Source organism: Sus scrofa, chromosome 2 (assembly GCF_000003025.6).
Source record: "Sus scrofa isolate TJ Tabasco breed Duroc chromosome 2, Sscrofa11.1, whole genome shotgun sequence".
In the NCBI taxonomy this organism is placed as follows: domain Eukaryota; kingdom Metazoa; phylum Chordata; class Mammalia; order Artiodactyla; family Suidae; genus Sus; species Sus scrofa.
This window is the reverse complement of record NC_010444.4, coordinates 11,388,623-11,398,837: the sequence shown is the minus strand read 5'-3', so window position 1 is coordinate 11,398,837 and position 10,215 is coordinate 11,388,623.

Below are 10,215 nucleotides of genomic sequence, written 5' to 3'. Positions count from 1 at the left end.
AGCACTTTTTTTTCTTTCAATATTATGAAAGTATTGTCCCATTCTCTCCTGGTCTGCAAAGTTTCTACTGACAAAATTTGCGCATAATCTCTTTTCTGCCCTTCGCCCCTTCTCTGTGGGTGTGTGTGTGTGTATCCTCTATTCTTTTCATGGGGAAGATTAGGGAGAGAAAAGAGGTATATATATATATCTCCTTCTTATCTTTGAAGGAAGTAACAGAGATGGGGATGGAGTGACATGGCCAAACACACTCAGCCAAAGAACTGTCCTCCTTTTCTGGTTCCCCAGAATCATTTCTGGTATGGTTGAGGGTTTAAGGAGAAGAGAGCTAAAGCAAAGATGGGAATATAGACCTACCAGGTATCAGGATTTAGAAGGAAAGTGCTTAATGACTATATAGTTCCCAGTTCCCTTCTAATTGTCAGGCTACAAGAATCTAATGTTCTGAAATTTTCACAGGTGGTGATTTTCGTACCTAATAATGACAGCAGAGCCTCAGTCATCTCTCCTGAACCTGTCTATAATAAGGTCACATTTCACTAGATCCCAGTGGTTTGACGTTTCCAATCAATTTGTCCTATCCTCACTATTGGCTATTTACTATATACATACATCTCTCTGAAGTCCTTAAGTTTATAAACTTGGAATCAAAACAAAGTATAATAAAGACTTCTTTTCATTTTATGCTAATGAAGGTTATTCTCTTGATTCCCCACCATCCCATCCCTCAGCTTTTCAAGGAATCAGGAAATAATGCATCCTTTTATAGTCCCTAAAACTGTTTAAATAGAAATAACTCGCTACTTGATTCAGATTATTCTGACTTTAGGCCATGTCACACTGAATCTTTCAAAGGAGAAGAAATCTATGTTGGTTATTTCTCATTCAACAGCTCTATGTTGTTCTATTTTTAAGATTCTGTTTCTCTGAATGAAGGTCCAGGAAATTTCTACTGCCATTGAATACTGATATGAGAATAGTTGCCCTACAAAGATCTCCACATTCTGATTCCCAGAACCTTTGAATGTATGACATGGCAAGTGGAAACCAAAAGTGGCAGAAAGATTTAAAATTGCTGATCTTGGATTGTCTCTTGAGCCTGATATAATCAGATGGGTTTCTTAAAAGTAGAGAAATCTTCCCAGTTGTGGTCATAGAGAGGAATATGTCAATGGAAGGACAGTCAGAGAGATGCCACGTAAGAAGGACCAAACCTGCTGTTGCTGGTTTTGAAGGATCTGGAGCCAAAGAATGTGACTATACACGGTCCAAGAGAAAGTCCAGGATCACCTCTCTATTTAAGTTCAGATATAAACAATAATTTAATAAGCCATCTTCACTCATCCTATGTGAGTATCTCACTGATTTTCTTTCAGGTTAATAGTGATGCCAGAAAGATGTTACCAGAATCTGGGTTCTTGTTCACACAGTCGAAGAATGAACTCTGCTAACACACGGGAAGCAAGCGAGCAAGCAAAGTCTCTATTACAGGAAAGCAAACAGCTCCCAAAGCTGCTGGGAGGGTGGAGAAGAGCCCCCCTTCTCTATTGTCCTATAGGAGTTTTTATCCCTTAAAAATAGGGGGGTACCAACATGAGGTCCAGAAAGATGTTTTTCTCCCAGTGGCCTTGCCCAATTACCTATATCAGTCCTCGTCCAATAGGGATTTTAGGGGTGGAAATGTCCCATAAGTTTTTTGATTTCTTTGTCCTTCTCTTCCCTTGGACTGAGCCACCCTTCCTCTCATTCCTTTTCTATCAGTTGAGGAGTGGGTTAGAGGTTAAGGTCCATGTGGGGAAAGACACATTTCCTATAGTAAACAAGGCCTGTGGGGAAGGCCCACTTCCTGCAATAAAACAAGGCCTGTGGGGAATTACTCTCTAGAGCCCTTAACCTCAAATGTTAGTCAACAGCCATATCAAAGAATACTTCCAAAGCCATCCTTCTCCACTGACTACCTGAGTTAGTATTCTGCCTCAGGAAGTGATAGACAACCCTCACATGGACTGGGGAGGTTGGGGAAATGAATCATTTAAGTAAATGATGCTGGACCCATAATCTTAAGTAACATTAAGGGAGAACAAGGGGGAAATTAGACTCATAACTCACATCATAAGAAAGGCAATTCCACACAAATGATGGATTGAGTTTGAAAAGAAAACCATTACCAAGTCGATAAGGCCCTATAGAATAATACAGAGAGGCACAGAAAAAATTCTTAAACAAGATGCATAGAATTTGACTGAAAAGTGTGTTTTACAGTCTGCATAAAATTAAATTTTTAATCAAAAAGAAACCTAAGGAGAGTGGGAGAATAAGAAATAACTCTCTAGAATGTAAATGTAATACACAAAACATCAGCAGGATTAATATGCAGAAACTTCATGGACTGCAACAAATCAAAAATTTTTTAAAGACACACACGAGGGTAAAAGACATCAGTGGGAACACTTAGAAGAAAACATGTAAATAACAAAGAGACATAAGAAGGATGATCAGCCTTATCAGTATTCAGGGAAATGTAAATTTTCTCAGCTATTGTCTATAAAAAGAGCATATAGAATAAGTAAATATAAATTTTTCTTTAATTTATTGTAACCCCGTTACGGCAGCTGCCCAGCACAGCATATCAGCTCTGGCGACAGCCTTGTGGCTGTAGCATACCAGCTCCAGCAGCAATGTGGCTGCAGTGGATCAGCTCTTTTACCCAGCGAGAAACAAAGCGAGTGCTCGGAGAGTTGGAGACCTCAGGGTGGGCTCAGAGGAGATCGCTCTCTGGAGTCTGAGCCCCAAAGAAGGGTTTCACAAGGCTTTTATGGGCTACCTCTTCCAGGTCCATGCTTGGCTGGTCGGACTGGAGTGAGGTCAGGCAAGAGGTAGATGCAGAAACAAGTTTACAGAAGCAGATGTGTGGGGGAGGGGTGGTTGGGGCTGTTCTTCGGCTGGACTTCGCTTCGTCATCATGGCCATGGGACTTTTTATCGGGACATTTTCTCCTACAACCCCAATATAGCTTTGATTTCCAAAGTAGTTCAACGATATACTCACAGCCATTGTAGCCCAGAAGAGGTAGCCAATACAAAAGCAGAATAAAAAATTCCTGAAGTTGGAGGACCAGTGGAAAAAAAAAAAAAAATCTCAATTATCCCAAATAAGAAACACTTCAGGACAATCATTATCTGAGCTGCCTGGAGAAAGGAAAATAAAGTACAGAGTGAATTATAAAATTTCCACATAGGACTTCCTTCCCTCAATCTCAAGTTCACATAGGAATCACATTTTATGTTTTTCACCTTCTCTGTCTCTTAAAAATTATTCTTTTTTTGCTTTTTAGGGCCACACCCACGACATATGGAGGTTCCCAGGCTAGGGGTCCAATTTTAGCTAAGGCCGCCGACAATGCAGAGCCATAGCAATGCAGGTCCGAGCTGCATCTTCGCCTACACTACAGCTCATGGCAACACCAGATCCTTAACCCACTGAGTGAGGCCAGGGATCGAACCCACAACCTCATGGTTCCTGTCAGATAGTTTCTGCTGCGCCATGATGGAAACTCCCCTTTGCCCACTTTTAAATCTAATCTTATAAACTAGCATAATACAATTCATCTCATCCAAATAAAATCATAGACCATACAGTTTTTCATACTCAACCCCTACATGTCTACAGAATTAAAGATAACTTACACCCAGGAGTGTAGATAAGGAAAATATGCAGCTTGCTGTGTAGATACTGAGCAAAATCAGATGTGTCTGTTCCACCTAAGTGCTTTGAATCTTGTTTTTTGGAATGCCCTTGGTGCCCCCAAAGTACCAAGGACATTGCTCATGCTGTAAAAGGGCACATTAGTCAAAATTCTTAATTAAGCGCCACTTCCCCCAATGAGCAAAATGCTGTGTGCATTTCTGAGAGGCATTTCACAGAAAGCAACCACTGGGTTTCCTAATACTGAGAGGTGTTTTTTTTTTGGTTTGTTTGTTTGTTTTTTCCTTAGGGCTGCACCTGCAGCATATACAAGTTCCCAGGTTAGGGGTTGTATTGGAACTACATCTGTCAGCCTACACCACAGCCACAGTGTCTGCAACCTATACTACTGCTCACGACAATGGCAATGCCAGATCCTTAACCCACTAAGGGAGGCCAGGGATCAAACCCAAGTCTTCATGGATGCTAGTTGGTTTTGTCACATTACCGCTGAGCCAGAATGGGAACTCCCCTGAGAGGTCTGCATTTAGGAAGAGAAGGCACTGGCAAAATGCACCACGTGTAAAACTTGTTAACCCAGCCCTCAGCAAATCTACTGCAAGGAGATGATAAGCCGTCCTTACTCAAGGCTGAAAGCACTGGTGCTAAGGTCCTGCAGGATGAAATCTGTAGAATATGGAGCACAGTAGTGGGAAAAGGGACAGTTCAATGGACTGGAGCTTGAACCAGCCTTGTCACTACTTCTGGAAATTAAAGATTCCCACTCTTGAAAAGGGGACACATTGATTTAGTGTGTCACATACCCGAAAAAGGCAATGGATTGAATTGAATGAAAACATACGTCAACATGAAGCAAACCTGAGTGTAAATCTCAATGTGTTTGCCCACTTGTTCCCTGTCTTTGGACAATTCACTTAGATTCTCTGAGTTTCCATTTCTTCAGTGCCGATTAAGGGTTAGCGATGCTTATCTCACCTCATAGGGATTTTCTAGTATGATGCTATGAAGGTAAGCTAATCAAAGTTACTTAATAATCAGTCAGAAACCTGGTATTTCTAATTAAAGTCCTCTCTCCTGAGAACAAGAGTGATTTAAGCTTTCCTATTAGTTTTCCATGGCATTGTCTAAAATTTCAATAGGATCCATTTTTGGAATAGGACAGAGTGGAACTCATTTTACTGCCTCATTTTTTAATTCAGAAAATGTACTATTTTATATATTTAATCTAATAAATCCAATATAAGGTTAGCAGTTTTGAAAAATAGAGAAGAGTTTGCCTGTATTTGCACTAAGCAAACACAACTAGTAGCATTCGCCTTCTTTCCATTCCAATATTTCTTGACATACATAAATGACTTTTGAGACTTTAATTATGGTTTATATGCAGACTTATATCTAGATTTTTTTTTATGCTTAGCATATATTAAAAATCTATGTCTCTTCCTGATTATCACCTTTATGGCTGCATAGTACTTTTTTAGAAGGATAAAAGCAGTTCCCATTTTGGCATAGTGGGTTAAGAACCTGATATAGTCTCTAGGAGGATGTGGGTTCGATCCCTGGCCTCACTCGATGGATTAAGGATCCGGCATTGTTGTGAGCTGAGGTGCAGGTCACAGATGCAGCTCTGATCCATTGTTGCTGTGGCTGTGGGGTAAGCCAGCAGCTGCAGCTCCAATTTGACCCCTAGTTTGTGAACATTCATGTGCCACAGGTGCAGCCATTAAAAAAAGAAAGATAAAAGTATAATTTATTAACCATTCTCAAGATGTCAATATATTTAAGTGTCTTTTTTTGCTATTATAAATAAATATCCATTTAGCATTTAACTTATAAATTTCCTTTTGCAAGATTATTGGATCAAAGCATAAAGATATTGTTAGGGAATGTACTATTTATTCCAAATTGCATCCACAAAACCTCTTTTTCTGTTTATGCTCTCACTAGAAATGACTGGATTATCAGGTATGATACCCTCACTGAAAAACTTCTAAAGATTAAATCAGATATTTATAAAATACTTCAAATTAAGTGTAAAAAGTAGTTGTAAATTTTTTTCTTTTTCTGGTTGAGAAATTTTTTTTTTTTTTTTTTTTTTTTTTTTTTTATTTTACTGTAAGGTCGTTATTTATGTATAATTATTAGTTTTTACCATTTCTTTTTGCCATGAGTATCTAGACATAGTTTTCAATGTATTCAGCGGATCTCTTGTAATCTATTCTACGTTGTGACTGATAGCAAGCTCCGATCCTCCACTCCTTCCATCAGCAACAAGTCTCTTTCCAATTGATTGATTTTTTTTCTGAGATGTTCATTTGTGCTGATATTAGATTCAGTTATAAGTGATTATATGTATTTTCTTTGTTTTCTGCTCATTTCATCAGTATGAGATTCTCTAGTTCCATCCATGTTGCTGCAAATGCCATGATGTCATCCTTTTTTATGGCTGAGTAGTATTCCATCGTGTATATATACCACATCTTCCGAATCCAATCCTCTGTCGATGGACATTTGGATTGTTTCCATGTCCTGGCTATTGTGAATAGTGCTGCAATGAACATGCGGGTGCATGTGTCTCTTTTAAGTAGAGCTTTGTCCGGATAGATGCCCAAGAGTGGGATTGCAGGGTCATATGGAAGTTCTATGTATAGATTTCTAAGGTATCTCCAAACTGTTCTCCATAGTGGCTGTACCAGTTTACATTCCCACCAACAGTGCAGGAGGGTTCCCTTTTCTCCACAGCCCCTCCAGCACTTGTTATTTGTGGATTTATTAATGATGGCCATTCTGACTGGTGTGAGGTGGTATCTCATGGTAGTTTTGATTTGCATTTCTCTTATAATCAGCGATGTTGAGCATTTTTTCATGTGTTTGTTGGCCATCTGTATATCTTCCTTGGAGAAATGTCTATTCAGGTCTTTTGCCCATTTTTCCATTGATTGATTGGTTTTTTTGCTGTTGAGTTGTATAAGTTGCTTATATATTCTAGAGATTAAGCCCTTGTCCGTTGCATCATTTGAAACTATTTTCTCCCATTCTGTAAGTTGTCTTTTTGTTTTCTTTTGGGTTTCCTTTGCTGTGCAAAAGCTTTTCAGTTTGATGAGGTCCCATGGGTTTATTTTTGCTCTAGTTTCTATTGCTTTGGGAGACTGACCTGAGAAAATATTCATGATGTTGATGTCAGAGAGTGTTTTGCCTATGTTTTCTTCTAGGAGTTTGATGGTGTCCTGTCGTATATTTAAGTCTTTCAGCCATTTTGAGTTTATTTTTGTGCATGGTGTGAGGGTGTGTTCTAGTTTCATTGCTTTGCATACAGCTGTCCAGGTTTCCCAGCAATGCTTGCTGAATAGACTTTCCTTTTCCCATTTGATGTTCTTGCCTCCCTTGTCAAAGATTAATTGACCATAGGTGTCAGGGTGGTTGAGAAATTTTAGTAACATAAATTTTTTTTTTTTTTTTTTTGTCTTTTGTCTTTTTGTTGTTGTTGTTGTTGCTATTTCTTGGGCCGCTCCTGCGGCATATGGAGGTTCCCAGGCTAGGGGTCCAATCGGAGCTGTAGCCACCGGCCTGCGCCAGAGCCACAGCAACTCGGGATCCAAGCCACATCTGCAACCTACACCACAGCTCACGGCAACGCCGGATCGTTAACCCACTGAGCAAGGGCAGGGACCGAACCCGCAACCTCATGGTTCCTAGTCGGATTCGTTAACCACTGCGCCACGACGGGAACTCCAGTAACATAAATTTTCTTGACCTCTGTTTCTTTAGTATCTAGAACATAACAGCATGTAAGGGGAGAACAACCTTTGCTTAGTCAATGAAATAATGTCAAAAAATAAAAGGAAGATTCGAGTCTACTGATGAAATCCTAAAACGATAACATGTAACACTTTTTGTGGATTGATTATGAATTTTAATGCAAAGGACAGACAGAATTAATGGTAACACATGTTGCTGTAGAAATTTCCTGAATTATTATTATTTTTTTTTTTGTCTTTTTGCCACTTCTTGGGCCGCTCCCACAGCATATGGAGGTTCCCAGGCTGGGGGTCCAATTGGAGCTGTAGCCCCTGGCCTACACCAGAGCCACGGCAATGCAGGATCCGAGCTGTGTCTACGACCTACACCACAGCTCACGGCAACACCGGATCCTTAAACCCACTGAGCAAGCCAGGGATCGAACCTGCAATTTCATGGTTCCTAGTGGGATTTGTTAACCACTGCACCATGGGAACTCCGAAATTTTTATATAGATGGGAAGGAGGCAAACCAGGCTCAAAAGAATGATCATCTTTGAGTTAAAAAGGAGAAAAATGGGATGGAGGCTTAGGGCTGAGGCTCCAATTCCCTCTATGATTATTTATTTTTATGATGTGACATTGAAACAAATATGGCAAAAGCCTAGGTCTGTTGACTCTGGCAGTGTGTAAAGTATGTGCAATAATATTGTCTGTTACCTAACAAATAACCCTAAAGAGAAAATGCTGATGCAGTACAACCACCATGTTGGCAGCGAGAGACGCTTTTATTTCAATCCTAGAACTCATTCCTCCATCTCGGATCCGCTCATAACCCAGGGTTTTCTTATCCTCAATCCAGATCCAAGCATGGATTCACTGTCCAGTTCTGCCAGAACACATAAACCCAGAAATGGCCTGTGCCTACCTTGCTGCCTAACCAAGGCTACTCAGGTTTTAAGTTGCAAGCGATGTGGGTTTTTTACTGTAGGCTTCTTCATTCCCATCTTTAGGTTAACAGAAGAGCAGTAGAGATAAGCTAGCTCTGATATTATCAGAAGATTATCAAGACTACCACGCTCAGAAATAGAGATATTCTAACAGCTTCCTGGACTCCACTGACACTGCATATTCCACAGTATGTCTGTTTTCACTGCATTCTTTTATTTAGATTCAAACTCCTGTTGCCAAAACAAAGCTTCTGTCCACTGGTGCAGAAGAGAAATGTGGAGACAGAGTTTTGGGAGAAGGAGAGAAAAAATAGCTTTACTGCTTTGCCAGGCAAAGGAAGCCAGAGTAGGCCAATGCCCTAGAGACTGGGAGGGATTAGAAAGTGGTTTTACAGTTTGGGAATAGAAAATGGGGCCTCAGATAATGATCAGGGTAGATGTAAGCTTTCAGTCTTCTTCGAAGTTGGTGTTTAGTGGTCCTAGGACTTGTTCTGGTGGTTCTCCTCTCTGGTTTTCATTTGTTGGGAGTTTTATTTCAGCAGAAAGACTCAAAGATATTGCTATGTTTATTCTTCGAAGAGGAACCAGGACCCTGCCCCAAGGCTCCACCATTGTTTCCTGACTATTCCCCCCTTGTCTCCCTTCCTTGATTAGAAACTACTTGAACCTGCCCTTTGGAACTCAGGGAAAGTCATGGAGGCTGAAGCTTATTCCCTAAAAATAAGAAACGAGGGACACAGAAAGGCTTGTGCCTAGGAGCCCCCGGAGTCCTACTTGGTTTCACTCCCTTGAATTATAAATATATTAATTAATTTTAGTTATGTTCTTCAGGTGCCCTTGTCAAAACAGACAACTTCATACCCTGGTATCCTCCTTGCTCCTCGCAGAGGGTGCACCTCTGAAAGTTTACAGTAATGTTTCCCTTCCCTTATCTCAAACAGACATCAGAGAGTGACAGGTACATAGCCAACATTTAACGAACCAGTTCAATGAATGGTGCTCAGCATTTCTTCTTCCAACCCTTCTGATAGGGATGGAGTGGCACAGGTAGTTTTAGAAGTCCCAGTAGAGAATCATAGATAGACAGGGAAATCCAGGGGACATTGGGAGATTGCCGTAAATTAATAAATTGCTCAAGAAAGCCTAAGCACAAGGCAGGCTTGCTTCATTAGTGGAGCCTTGAGAATTGCCTCAGGTCATTGCGTGGGGGATGGGATGAGGCCTGCATTCATATTCAGACCAAGGGCCAGAGTTTGAGGACCACCCTTCTGCAGATTTGAATACACACCTTACAGGATACTAAGGAGGAGCTGCTACTCCCAGAAAGGAAGAGGTGGGCCTTTCCAACACCCACTCTGCTTAGATGATAAAACTGTAGCCACCAGGTCCTTGGGGCAGAGCTTGCATCTCTCACACCTATCTTAATAAATCTATTTCTTGCCTATCACTTTGTCTTTCACTGAATTCCTTCTGCGTGGAGAAATGAAGAACCTGAACCTCAGTGAGTCCAGACACAGGGTGAGTGATTCTAATTTAAAACCTTGAGTTCAAGTCCCAATCTGTGTTTAGGCTGGGCTCGAGTCCAGGCATGTGGGTTCAAGTCCCAATCTGTGTTCTAGCTAGGTTCAGTCAATTAATACTGTCAGTTTCACTTCCATGACGCAATGATTGACTTGTTATCTGTATTTTAGATTTTTTTGGGGGGGGGAGCTTTTTAGGGCCACACCCATGGCATATGGAGGTTCCCAGGCTAGGGGTCCAATCAGAGCTATGGCCACTGGCCTAAGCCACAGCCATAGCAACAGGGGATCCGAGCTGTGTCT